Genomic DNA, 12,501 nt, shown 5'->3' on the forward strand with positions numbered 1-12,501 from the left:
GGCCGGCGGACGGGCTCGCGGGAGCCGGGCGGGCGCCGGCCCCGGGGCGAGCGTCGGCCTGAGAAGTTGGGCGCCGGAGGCAGGTCGGGCCGCGGGCGGCGGGCCCCGCGGGGTATAAATAGCCGGCCCGGCGTGAGCGGCGCGGCGCGGCGGGGCGGGGCCGGGGGCGGGGCGCCGGGCGGGCGGGGCGCCGGGCGGGGCGGGCTCCGGGGCCCGGGCGGCGGCGGCGGCCGGAGGGGCGGGGCCGCGGCGGGCGGCGGAGGGTGGGAGGGAGGGAGGAGGCCGGCCGCGGGGCGGGGGCCGCCGCGCTCCCCGCGCCGGGCTGAGTGTCGCCGCCGTCGCCGCGGCGGTTGGGGGTCGCCGGGGCGGGGCGGGGCGGGGCGGGCGGGCGGCGCGCCTCTGTTTTGTCTCCTCCTCTCCCTGTGGGGCGGCTCGGGCTGCCCGAGGCGCCGGCTCCCTTCGGACTCCCGGCGGCGGCGGCTGTGGCGGCCCGGCCGGCCTGCGGGCCCGCGGGGCGGGCGGGGGACGCCGCGGTGCTCCCGCCGACGCGGAGCGCAGGTAAGAGCGCGGCGGGACGCGGCCGCCCGTCCCGAGCGTCGCCGCCGCCGCCGCCTCCGCGTCCCCGCCCCGCGCCCGTGTTGTTTGCTCCGGGCTTGGCGGGGGGTTTTCCGGAGCCTCGGGCGGTGACACGGGCCGGGCGCTGGGGGGTCGGGGCCGAGCGGCCCGGGGCAACGGTCGGAGCGGGACGCGGAGGGAGGGAGGGAGAGGCCCAGGCGGCGGGGCGGGCGGCGGGCGGCGGGCGGCGGACGCGGGGCCGGACCGCGGGGGATGGGCCGCGCTGCGGGGCGCGCCCGGCCGTGTTTACCTCTCGCCGCGCGCCGGGCACCTCCGCGCGGGGTCCGGGCGGGGGGCCGCGCGGGGCCGGGCTCCCTGGACGCGCGTCCCGGAGGAGTCGGGCCGGGCCGGGCCGGGCCGGGCGGCGAGCCCGGGGCGGGACCCCGGCGGCCCGGGCGGCGCGAGGGCTGCGTCCCGGCCCCAGCCCCGCTTCCCCGGCGGGCCCCGCCGCCGCGCACCTGGCCCCCCGCCGCCCGCCCGCCCGCCCGCGCGGCAGGTCGCCCTCCGCCCCTCGTGGATGATGCTCGCCCTCCGCGCGGCCCCCGCTCGGCCGCGGGGACCGGGAGGCCGGGCTGCGGTGGGGGCATCTGCTCGGCAAACAAAACGAGACGGAGCTCCGCACCGCGCCCGCCCGCCCGCCCGCCGCCCGCGGGGAAGCTGGCCGGGGGTTGCGGGGGGGACCGGGTTCCGCAGGGGGGGGCGCGCGCCCCACTTTATGCCCGTGTGGGCCGATGCCCATTGCGGCTCCTCCCGTCCCCCCGGGGCCGGCGTCCCGAGCGGCCCGGCCTGAAGTTCCCGGCACTTGGCGGAAGGGCCGCGGAGAGGGGGCGCGCCGGCCGCCCCGCCAGCCGCCCCGGCGCGCCCGGCTCCCTCCCCGGCGCCCTCCCCGGCCCGCGCGGTGCTAATCCGGCCACGCGGCCCCTGCGGTCCCGGTTCCGTAAGGAGATTTGCTTCCCCATCCGAGCCTCCGGCGACCGTGCGGAACCGGAGCCCCGTCCGCCGCACCGGGACGGTGTGTGTGTGTGTGTGTGTAGGGGGGCGTCTGTGTTGTAGTTTCTTCAAGAGGTGGGGCGACTCCTAAGACTGGAAACCACCGAACTGCACCTAAGGGAGGTTAGGAATATATATATATATATATATATATATATATATATATATATATGTACATATATATACATGTAATATATGTATATGTACATGGGTATATAGAGGATACAATTACCGAGTGGATTCATTCAAATGTGATTGAGACATCCCCTTAGACGCGCATCATAGAAAACAGGTATCTTGGGCATTTGAAATTTGAATGTTTGACGTGCTACTTAAGACTTAACTGCTGGCTTAATTATTACACTTCATTTCAGATTGCAACACTCATTTACCAAATAGTTTTGAGAGTGGTTGGAAAGACTTCAACTGTGATTTTTCTGCCCTCGGAGGTCGATAGTCTTACCTGCCCACAAGTTGTATGCGTGTATTTTTTTTGGAGAGAGGAGGGAAGAGCATTACTGAGAATCAGTTTTTGGACATGTTGATGGCCCCCGGAGAGGAATCCCTTCCATACCCATTAGCCCTGGGGTGCCCCCGCCCTCCCTGGCATGGGTAGCCAGCCACTTAGCTGCTTTCTCCCGTAGATTGGCCTGTTCCTCACAGTAGGCTTCCAAACTTGAGGCCTGTCTAGCGGTAGGTCCCCTGGTATGCTTTAAATTTTAATTTTTATTGCCGAGTGATGCTCCCACGTGTGGATGTACTTGCTTGTGTTGATGGACATTGGGGGTCCCACGTGGGGGCTGTGAGGAGGAATGCCAGGGATATGTGCAAGGCTGGGTGGGAGTGTGCAGTTTTAAAGAAATTAGCTTTCTGTCGTAATACTAAACATTGCTCAATCTTAAGCTTAGGATTCAGTAATCTTTAGACAATGAATTGTGACGCTGTCATACTTTTAGAACATTTTCCTGCCTCCAAATCTCCTTTCTCCTCACATCCAAGGGCTAGGCAGTCACCATGTGGTGTATCTGTGATATTGGGGCTTGGACTCTGAGCCTGGGGTACCGCCCCTGGAGCTTTTTTTTTTTTTTGTTCAAGGATGATCCTTTACCATTTGAGCCACAGCTTCACTTCTGGCTTACTTGAGACCAGTCTGATGGACTTTCTTTCTGCCCAGGCTGGTTTCTGAACTTTGACCCTCAGATCTCAGTCCCTTGAGTACCAAGGATAACAAGAGCAAGCCACTGGTGCTTGGAAACCAATTTGTCTTCACAGGTTTATGTCTCTGTCTCTGATGTTTCACATAAATAGAATCTTACGGTCTTTTTGCATCTTGTCTTCTTTCACTTGCCTTAATTTTTGAGAGGCAGCCATATTGTAACATGTACCAGGATTTTGTTCCTTCCTGCTGCTAGCAGTAATCTTTTGTGTAGATACACCACATTTTGTTATTTGTTGAACAGTTGGAAGATACTTGGATTGTTACCAGTTTTCGACTTATTTGTAATGATACTCCTTGGAGCTTTGAGTGCAAGTCTTTTAGTGGAAAATGGTTTCATTTCTCTTTGGGCAAATACCTGGGAGTAGAATTACTACCTCATGTGCTTAACCTTTAAAGAAACTATTCCTCAAAGTGGCTGTACCATTTTCTATTCCTAACAACACTGACGTATCAGGATGAATTTAGTTTTTCATGTCCTTATCATTGCGTTATGGTCTGTCTTTAAAAATTATAGCCATTCTGGTGGAGTTGAAATGACAACTCATTGTAGGTGTGTGTGTGGTTGTTGTTGTTGCTGGTGGTCATGGGGCTTGAACTTGGGGCTTGGGTGCTGTCCCTGAGGCCTTTGCTCAAGGCTAGCGCTCTACTACTTTGAGACACAGCACTGCTTCCAGTGCTTAATTGGAGATAGAAGTCTCATGGTCTTTCCTGCCCAGGCTGGCTTTGAACCTCAATCCTCAGATCTCAGCCTCCTGAATAGCTAGGGCATTACAGGCATGAGCTACCAGTGCCTGGTCTCCTTGTAGTTTTAATTTGAATTTTGCTGTCTTATTGTGTTGAGCTCCTTATTAGCCCTTCATAAACCCTTTTTGGTAACATACCTATTGAAATCTTTCCGTGTTTTGAAACTGGCTGTTTGACTTCGTTGTAAAGAATATGTAGTATATTTTGGATGTAAGTCCTTTATTAAATATATGATTTGCAAATATTTCCTCCTAGTCTGGATAGATGTCTTATTTTCCTATTTGGTGTTTTGAAGCACACACATTTTGAATTTTGATCAAGTCCCATTTCTTTACTATTTCTTTCATAGGTCAGATGTTTTTGTTGTAATGTGTAAGAACTCTGTATAATCAAAACATCTTAAGATTTTCTCTTTGTAAACGTTTTAGTTTGAGCTTGTAAACTTAGAACTATTTTGAAATTTTTTGTACATGAGGTGAAATAGGGTCTGCATTCCTTTTTTTTTCTTTTCTTTCTTTCTTTCTTTCTTTTTTTTTTTTTTAATTTTTGGCCTCAGTTTCCTGAGTGCTGGGATTTTGGGTATGTACAACCACTGCTAGCTTTTTATCTGTGATGTTTTTCTGTCAAGTCATTATATCAATTTTCATTGAAGTATCTTTTAAAAAATACAACTTTACTGTTATTACTAAGGCGCTGGTTCCCATTTCACAATTGGGCAATGCTTACATCTCTCTTTTGGACAATGTTCTTCCTTTACTTTCTCCCAGTGAAAAACCTATTTTTTTCACAATTTTTTTTCTGTTGTTTTATTTTTGGTTTCTGCTGTTAGGTTTATGCGGTTGCATAATTATTGTATCTTTCTGAGAAGTTGGCCTTGTTATCATATATGGTTTCTACCTAGTGCTGTCTTGTCAGGTACCAGCTTAGCCATCAGCTCTCTACGTGTGCATGAATTATCTTCTTCTGAACTACCATTCTCCCCCACCCCAGCCAAATTTATTAATCTAAAATGTGTCTGCAGACAACATGTAGATAATTGTGTTTTTTGGGGGGAGGGGAGGGGGGATGAACTCAGGGCCTAGGTGCTGTCCTTGAACTTTTTTTTTTTTTTCTTGCTTAAGACTACCCCTGGAGCCACAGCTCCACTTCTGTTTTTTTGGTGGTTAATTGGAAATAAGAATTTCTCACAAATGGAGGGATAAAGCGTGGACAAATGAAGCAGTGGTACTCACTAAACAGTATGTTGAGATTAAACTATACAACTTGTGTGGAGGGATGGGAGGGAAAAAAACTGGGAGAGAATGAGGGAAGGGGTGATATTGTCCAAAAGGAAATGTACTCATTACCTGATTTATGGACCTGTAACTCCTCCGTACATCACTTTTACAATAATATAATATACAATACCAATATAATAATAAAAACAAGAAAAAGTAGCATGTCTCACAGACTTTCCTCCTCAGGCTGGCTTTGAACCATGGGATCCTCAGCTCTTCTGAGTAACTAGGGGTACAGGTGTGAGCCACCAGCACCCAGTTTACCTAAATGCTTTTGTTTTTCTTTAATGCTGTAGCCTGCTTTTGGTTTAGAGGGTTTAGTCTGTTCATGTTTACTGTAACAATTGATAGATTGATGAGTGCGGTTTTGCTGGTTATTTTCCATATGCTTCAATTTGTAAAAAAAAGTGGTTTTGTTTTGTTTTTGTTCTCTGTTGTCTCTTTTGGAGTTAATAGATGTTTCTCAAGGAGCTGGGTATGGTGGCACGCATCTGTAATCCCAATTTTTGAGAGGCACATATCAGGAGGGTCAATGTTCAAAGTCAGCCCAGGCAAAAAGTTAGCAAGGTTCCATCTCTACCTACAAGCTTTGAGTGGTGGGGTGCATCTGTAATTTTAGCTATGTGAGAACCATAGGTAAGAGATCTGATGCAAAAGCCACAGGACTTTAAACAGTACTAAAGCAAAAAAGTCTGGGAGTGTGGCTCAAATGATAGGGTGCCCAGCAAGCATGCCCTTTTGCTTGTGTGTTGCTCTAAAGGTCTGGTCCTGACAATGTTTCCCGGGCTGGCCTCTAATTCATGATCCTCCACTTCCGCCTCCTGAGAACCTGAGGACTGATTGACTTTCTAAAGAATTGGCATATAAGTGTTTTTCCTTTCACGGTTTCACTAGTAAAAGATGTTTCTGTGTGGTAAAACTAATTATTTCAGATTAGACAGTGTGGAATATAGTCCTTGGAAGCTTGATGCAAATACAGTTTTTGGAGATAAATTACTTTTTCAAAGTACAAATTTAATTATTAAAAATTTATGGGGGCTGGGGATATAGCCTAGTGGCAAGAGTGCCTGCCTCGGATACACGAGGCCCTAGGTTCGATTCCCCAGCACCACATATACAGAAAACGGCCAGAAGTGGCGCTGTGGCTCAAGTGGCAGAGTGCTAGCCTTGAGCGGGAAGAAGCCAGGGACAGTGCTCAGGCCCTGAGTCCAAGGCCCAGGACTGGCCAAAAAAAAAAAAAAAAAAAGGAAAAAAAAATGGGCTGGGGATATAGCCTAGTGGCAAGAGTGCCTGCCTCGGTTACACGAGGCCCTAGGTTCGATTCCCCAGCACCACATATACAGAAAACGGCCAGAAGCGGCGCTGTGGCTCAAGTGGCAGAGTGCTAGCCTTGAGCGGGAAGAAGCCAGGGACGGTGCTCAGGCCCTAAATTCAAGCCCCAGGACTGGCCAAAAAAAAAAAAAAAAATAAAAATATGACTTTTATACCTCTAGTATTTCCCATATTATATATATTTCACATTCAAAATTTACTTTTCTATAATGAAGCCAGATATGTTTGAAATAAAGTAGATACACCATAATTTGGGAGGTATTTTAAAATTACACCCATTCTGTAATGATACAGACCTTGTCTACAACTTCCTGTAGAATTCTTCATCGTTGTCATCAATTGATCTTTAGGTCATGAGGTATTGTTATCGTAGTGGATAGCAATAACGACTGCTCAGATACTATAATTGTAGCTATGAAGTCGTTTTTACTGTTCATCCTATTTACCAGTGAGTGAGATTTGGAGATAACATGGTTGATCTGAAATGGCTATGTTTAGTAAGGCAGCTATAGTGGTACACACTTGTAATCCCCAATACATTAGAGGCTGAGTTGAGGATCAAGGTCTGAGGCTGGCCCTGACAAAGTGTGAGACCTATTTAGAAAACAAGCCTAAACAAGTAAAAAGGCTGGAGGCATGGCTGAAATGGTACAAGCCCAAGGCCCTGAGTTCAGTTTCCAGTACTACAAAAAGCAAACCAAAACCAAAACCAGAAAACCGACAGGGAAAGGTTAGCCTTCAAGGTTGGCTCTCATCGTGTTTCCAGTAATTGTGCTTACACTGTTTGTGCCAACAGTGTGGTTTGTGAACACCTGCCTTTCTTCTGCAGCCCTGGAATTTTGGCAGGGTGCTTTTGTAACCAGCCCTCCAGGCCCCCTAAAAAACCCAAGCCGAAGGTGGAGTGCTGTCTGCTGAGCGTTCCTGTATGGCACCCCAGCACAGGACACAGGTGAGGCATGTCCCAGCAGTGGTGAGTGGCAGCCCCTCCCCCTGGGAAGGAGCTGTGCCCTCCCGGGAACCTCCACATTCTGCTTTATTTAATTATTTTAGCAGAGCTGAGGACCAAAGTCAGGCACTGGCCAGGCAGGTGCTCTTGCGTTTATCTAAATCTCTAACCCCACGCATGGGTTTTGAATAATAATTGGCACAGAGTAAGTGGTCTGCGAAGGTTAGCTATTCTCTCTTCATTGTTTGAGCTAATTCTCAAGATGAGCTGTTTCTCTTACCTAAGGTATTTGTTGACTTTTCTGTAGGATAAATTGACTAACGGGTTCCTGCCCTATTACACCCGAATTTTTAAATTGTCATTTTATTATCTTTAAGTATTTGTACAAAGGGGTTACTCTTGATGGGTGTTATTACCCCAGCCCAGCCCCACTGGCCCCTCAACTTCCCTAGCTTCATAGGATATACATTTTATATCTTGGGCTGGTCAGAGCCATGATCCTCAGATTTATTATTATGATTGCATCCTCACCTTCAGAGGCTAGAATATTAATAGGGTTGTTGTTTCCTGTGTCCTTTTTAAAATATGAAAGAGAAGCTGGCAAAGCTGCTCTATACTAGAGTTTCTAGAATGGCAATTACTGGTCTGGAATTTTCTCAGAAGACCCTTTTGGTTTGCTTTGTTCAACAGAACATAACTGTATTTAGGCTTTGTTGGTAACTGGCAGGATCTGTATAATTCTCTGGTCACCTTTAGCTCCAGTCTCTTATGAAGGAATTTTTTTTTTATGGTATTCGGGTTCAAACTCAGGGCTTTATACTTATTAGGCAGGTACTCCACCATTTGAAGTTATTTTTTGAATAGGGTGTCATTTTTTGCCTGGGCTGGCCCAAACCATGATCCTCATATTTATTCTTCCAACGTAGCAGGAATCACAGGTTTGTAGCATCGTGCCTTCCCATTAGAGATGGGTCTGCAGAACTTTTTGCCTGGGCATCTGGGCAGTCTTCCTGAAATCTGCCTCCTGCGTAGGTGGAATTACAGGCATGAGCCTCCATGTCCCGTGCAAACTGTCCTTAAGGGTGTGTGCATTAATGAATAAAAGGTTATTATTATGAACAGATTATAGACTTTCTGAACATCTGATAGTGATCAGGACATGAACTTTGAGGTTTTTTTTTTGTTTGTTTTGTTTTTTACCTTTTCCCTAACCTGAACCTCTCCATGTCTGTCCTTTTGTGTAGTTGTTACTCCATTTGAAAATGTGCTTATTCAAAGAACATTAAAGTAAGTTGTTTGCAGACCTTGGTGTGTCTGATAAAGAGCTCCTGGCGTAAGTCTAGGAATGATTGTTGATCATACATGGAGAATTACTGATTGACATTCAGTCTTTGTCATGACCTCATTCACATGTGGAAGCAAAGAAGATATACTTCATACAAGTAGGGAATAAAATGAGTATTACAGGACTGTGAAAGATGGAAGGGAGGGAAGGGGGATGGAGAAAGGATGGCTCACAGGTACAGGAATGTGGTTTGACAGGAAGAATGAATTCTAGTATTCTGTGGCACAGTAGGGTAACTGTTTGACAATAATTAACTGTATACTTGACAGTGGTTAATATGATATTGAATATTGTCTGCATAAAGAAGTTGCATAAGTGTTGGAGGTAATAGACATGCTTATTGCCCTGATTTGGTAACTATACATTGTATGTATGTATAAAAATATCTCATCATGCGCCCACAAGTTTGTGAATTAAAGCATGTATATGTGCTTTATATATATGTAAATATATATGAAACACAGACACGCACACACACAGACACACAAACACACAGTCAGTCATGGGGTTTGAACCCTGGGCCTGGGCGCTGTCCCTGAGCTCTTCAGCTCAAGGCTAGTGCTCTACCACTTGAGCCACAGCTCCACCTCCAGTGTTCTGGTGGTTCACTGGAGATAAGAGTCATGGACTTTCCTGCCCGGGCTGGCTTTGAACCTAGAGCCTCAGATCTCAGCCTCCTGAGTAGCTAGGATTTCAGGCGTGAGCCATTGGTGGTCATCAATATATGCTTATTGATATTGAGGTTTGAACCCAGGGCCTCACACTTGGTAGGCAGTGTTCAGCGGAACAGCACATCTAGCCACCTCCCTTTCTGTGCTGGTTAATTTTGAGATGGGGTCTTCCTGCCCTTATGTGTGGTCTGAGGCCTTCCTAGTTTGGGTTTCTCACCATAGCTGGGAGGACATACGTGTGCCACCATACCCAGCTTCTTCCATTGAGATTGGGTCTGTGGGATCTTATGTCCAGGCTCTTCTTCCCCTGTAGCTGAGAGGACAGTTGGGCACTGCTGGGTCAGGCTTTTGGTTGAGGAATCTCTTGTGTATACCTGGATTGCCCTTGAACCACAGCCCTCCCCTCCCAGTGTCAGTCTCTGAAGTAGCTAAGATAGCTTACACGAGTCACCAGCACTTGTCTGGACCAGAGATTTGGGTGAGGCTATGATAATGGATGTCATAGCTTACGGAGTGTAAAGAGTCAGAAAAGAAAAAAAAAATAAGGGTAGGATTGGGTGAAACTGGAAACACCTACAATTTGAGCAAAGGGTAGCACCATCCTGAGGCCGGTGGGAGTCCTGCTCTGAAACCTGTTAGTAAAGGAGATCCTCCCTGGTCTTCCTTTAGCTACACTCTGCCCATAATTTTAAGATGTTGAGGAGCCAAGGTGACAAGTTCATCATCTGGTCTCTTCCTTAATCAGCTTCTGAGTATTTGGATCCCAGAATTCTCTCCCATGTACTTCTTCATGAACATCTTCCCTAAATTTTCCTCCCTTGACCATAGCACCTGTCTGGGTTCTTCTCTGTCTAAGGGTGGCTGTAAGGGGGAGGTGTTTGCAGGCAGTGGCTGGAGCCTGGGCGTGCAGCTGGGTGCCCTCAGCATGTACGTATGCACTGGAGCCTAGGGGGAGGGGCTGGCTTTTAGTGCCCCTACACAATTCCAGGGAATCTTGAGAATTCAAAGTCAGAACTTGGTCTGTCAAGTTGTTAAAAGGTACATAGGAGAAAAGAAAAAGTAATAACAGCTTGTTTGCTTGATTTGTGCCTTGAACATATCTGGACAAATGATGTATAGGCTTCCATTTGTGCTCTTTCCTCAAAACCTTGGAAGTTAAGGGTGGGACCTGTAAGTGGGAGTGAAAAAGAGTAGAGAAGGAGAAAAGTCAGAATTAAGAAAAGAGTGCTAAACAATGTCAAGTGCTTCGGGGGCAGCAAGTTCTTTGAAGACTATAATGTACCCATTGGACTGGACCAGTAAACTATAATAAAAATTTAACTTGTGCAAGGCTAGATGCCACACTTGTGTAGAAGGAAGAGTTGCTGAGAAATGAGGAGGCGGAGACAGTATGGAAGGCTTCTTTTCTACGACTGTTTCTGAAAGTGGGAGGAACTAGAGTAGTAACGACCATGGAAGAAGTGTTTGATTTTTTTTTTCATTTAAATTGAGATGCGCTTACAAATAAATGTCTCTATTTTTAGATTTTGGAGTACTAAGATCTAGGGCAGGTAATTCAGTACATTACCTTGAGATGAAATTTGTTTGTTTGTTTTTGGCCAGTCCTGAGGCTTGGACTCAGGGCCTGAGCACTGTCCCTGGCTTCTTTTTGCTCAAGGCTAGCACTCTGCCACTTGAGCCACAGCGCCACTTCTGGCCATTTTCTGTATATGTGGTGCTGGGGAATCGAACCCAGGGCCTCATGTATATGAGGCAGGCACTCTTGCCACTAGGCCATATCCCCAGCCTCAGTACATTACCTTTTGAAAGGAGGAAAGATATTTGAGGAGGTAGATATTTAGTTGTGCATTAATGCTAAGTTTGGAAGCGAGAAAGCAGCAGGATGACTGAATAGGCAATCGTGTATCACTACTACTGTTTTATGATTGGGTTTTGTGTTTCTTTTTTGCCAGTCTTGGGGCTTGAACTCAGGGCCTGAGCACTGTCCCTGGCTTCTCTTTGCTCAAGGCTAGCACTCTGCCACTTGAGCCACAGTGCCACTTCTGGCTTTTTCTGTGTGTGTGGTGCTGAGGAATTAAACCCAGGGCTTCATGCATGTTAGGCAAGCACTCTACTGCTAAGCCACATTCCCAGCCCCTCTTCTCTCTTTTTTTCTTTTTTTAAACTTAAATTTCATACTCCTGGGGAGAAGGAGCTATGCATTTAACTATTTACTAAAAATCTGTTAGTTGATTGAAATTTAGCTCCTAATATGGGGTATAGGTTATGTATGTTGGATATGTCCTTGGTGATTGCTATTGAGTGATGACAAAGGACTTGTGATTCCTCAAGTTATCTAGAAAGAATTATTGTTATTGTTGTTGTGATTATTATTTTGTGCAGTCATGGGGCTTGACTTCAGGGCTTGGGTGCTATCCCTGAGCTTTTTTGCTCAAGGCTCTGCTGCTTAAGCCAGAGTTCTACTTCCCGCTTAAATTTTTGTTGTTGTTATAAAGGTGATGGGATTATGGTTATGTGAGGCAGGTAACAAGTACATTTCTTTCTGGACAATATCATCCCTTCACTTTGCTAGTTAATTGGAGATAAGAATCTCACAGACTTTCTTGCCTGGTCTGGCTTTGAACTGTGATCCTCAGAACTCAGCCTCTTGAGTAGCTAGAACCACAGGTGTGAGCCACCAGTGCCCAGCCTAGAAAGATTTTTTTCCCCATACTCATGTAAATGTGTGTCAAGAGGCTTTAGAGGTGATTTGCTTTAGCAGGCACTTATCATCTGAGTTGTCCCAAGTTGGGACAAAATGCTTTTTAACAGAATTATATTAATACTCTCTTTTTCCTCTCCCACTAGTAGTTCCAGAGAACTACTAGTTCAGGTTTCGGCTCTTGGCAACTTGTGAAAATAGTGAAGGATGCTTAGAAGACCACTTAATATTCAAATTGTAAGTGAAGTTTATTCTGCTATTGCTGTTGTATGTTTAGAGAAGAAACTTTGGAAATAATTACTATCTTATGTGGCAATAGAGAGCTTCCGTGGGATAGGATCGTGGGGTTATTGTTGTCTTTTTTTGTTTTTATCTTTTGTTTTTGTTTTGTGCTGGTCGTGAGGCTTGAACTCAACCTGGACACTGTCCCTGAGCCTCTTTGTTCAATGCTAGTGTTCTATCACTTGAGCTACAGCTCCACTTCTAGCTTTTTGGTTATTAATTAGAGATAAGAGTCTCACAGACTTTTATTTTTTTTTCCAGTCCTGGGGCTTGAACTCAGGGCCTGGCACTGTCCCTGAGCTTCTTTTGCTCAAGGCTAGCACTCTACCACTTAAGCCACAGTGCAATTTCTGGCTTTTTCTGTTTATGTGGTACTGAG

General features: G+C 47.4%; 1 protein-coding gene across 4 annotated transcripts in view; it reads left to right on the top strand.

Moving 5' to 3' along the window:
• Positions 1–12,501, top strand: part of Elf2 (E74 like ETS transcription factor 2) — a 69,377-nt gene that overhangs the window by 2,871 nt on the left and 54,005 nt on the right. For 2 of the 4 annotated variants that reach the window (XM_048333791.1, XM_048333794.1), the window contains exon 1: positions 11,744–12,077. The gene's annotated coding sequence lies outside the window, so the exon portion shown is untranslated. Of the gene's footprint in view, positions 1–504; positions 559–11,743; positions 12,078–12,501 lie in introns of those variants that run through there. The other 2 variants (XM_048333792.1, XM_048333793.1) reach the window with 2 other exon arrangements.

This window comes from Perognathus longimembris, chromosome 24 (assembly GCF_023159225.1).
Source record: "Perognathus longimembris pacificus isolate PPM17 chromosome 24, ASM2315922v1, whole genome shotgun sequence".
Classification (NCBI taxonomy): domain Eukaryota; kingdom Metazoa; phylum Chordata; class Mammalia; order Rodentia; family Heteromyidae; genus Perognathus; species Perognathus longimembris.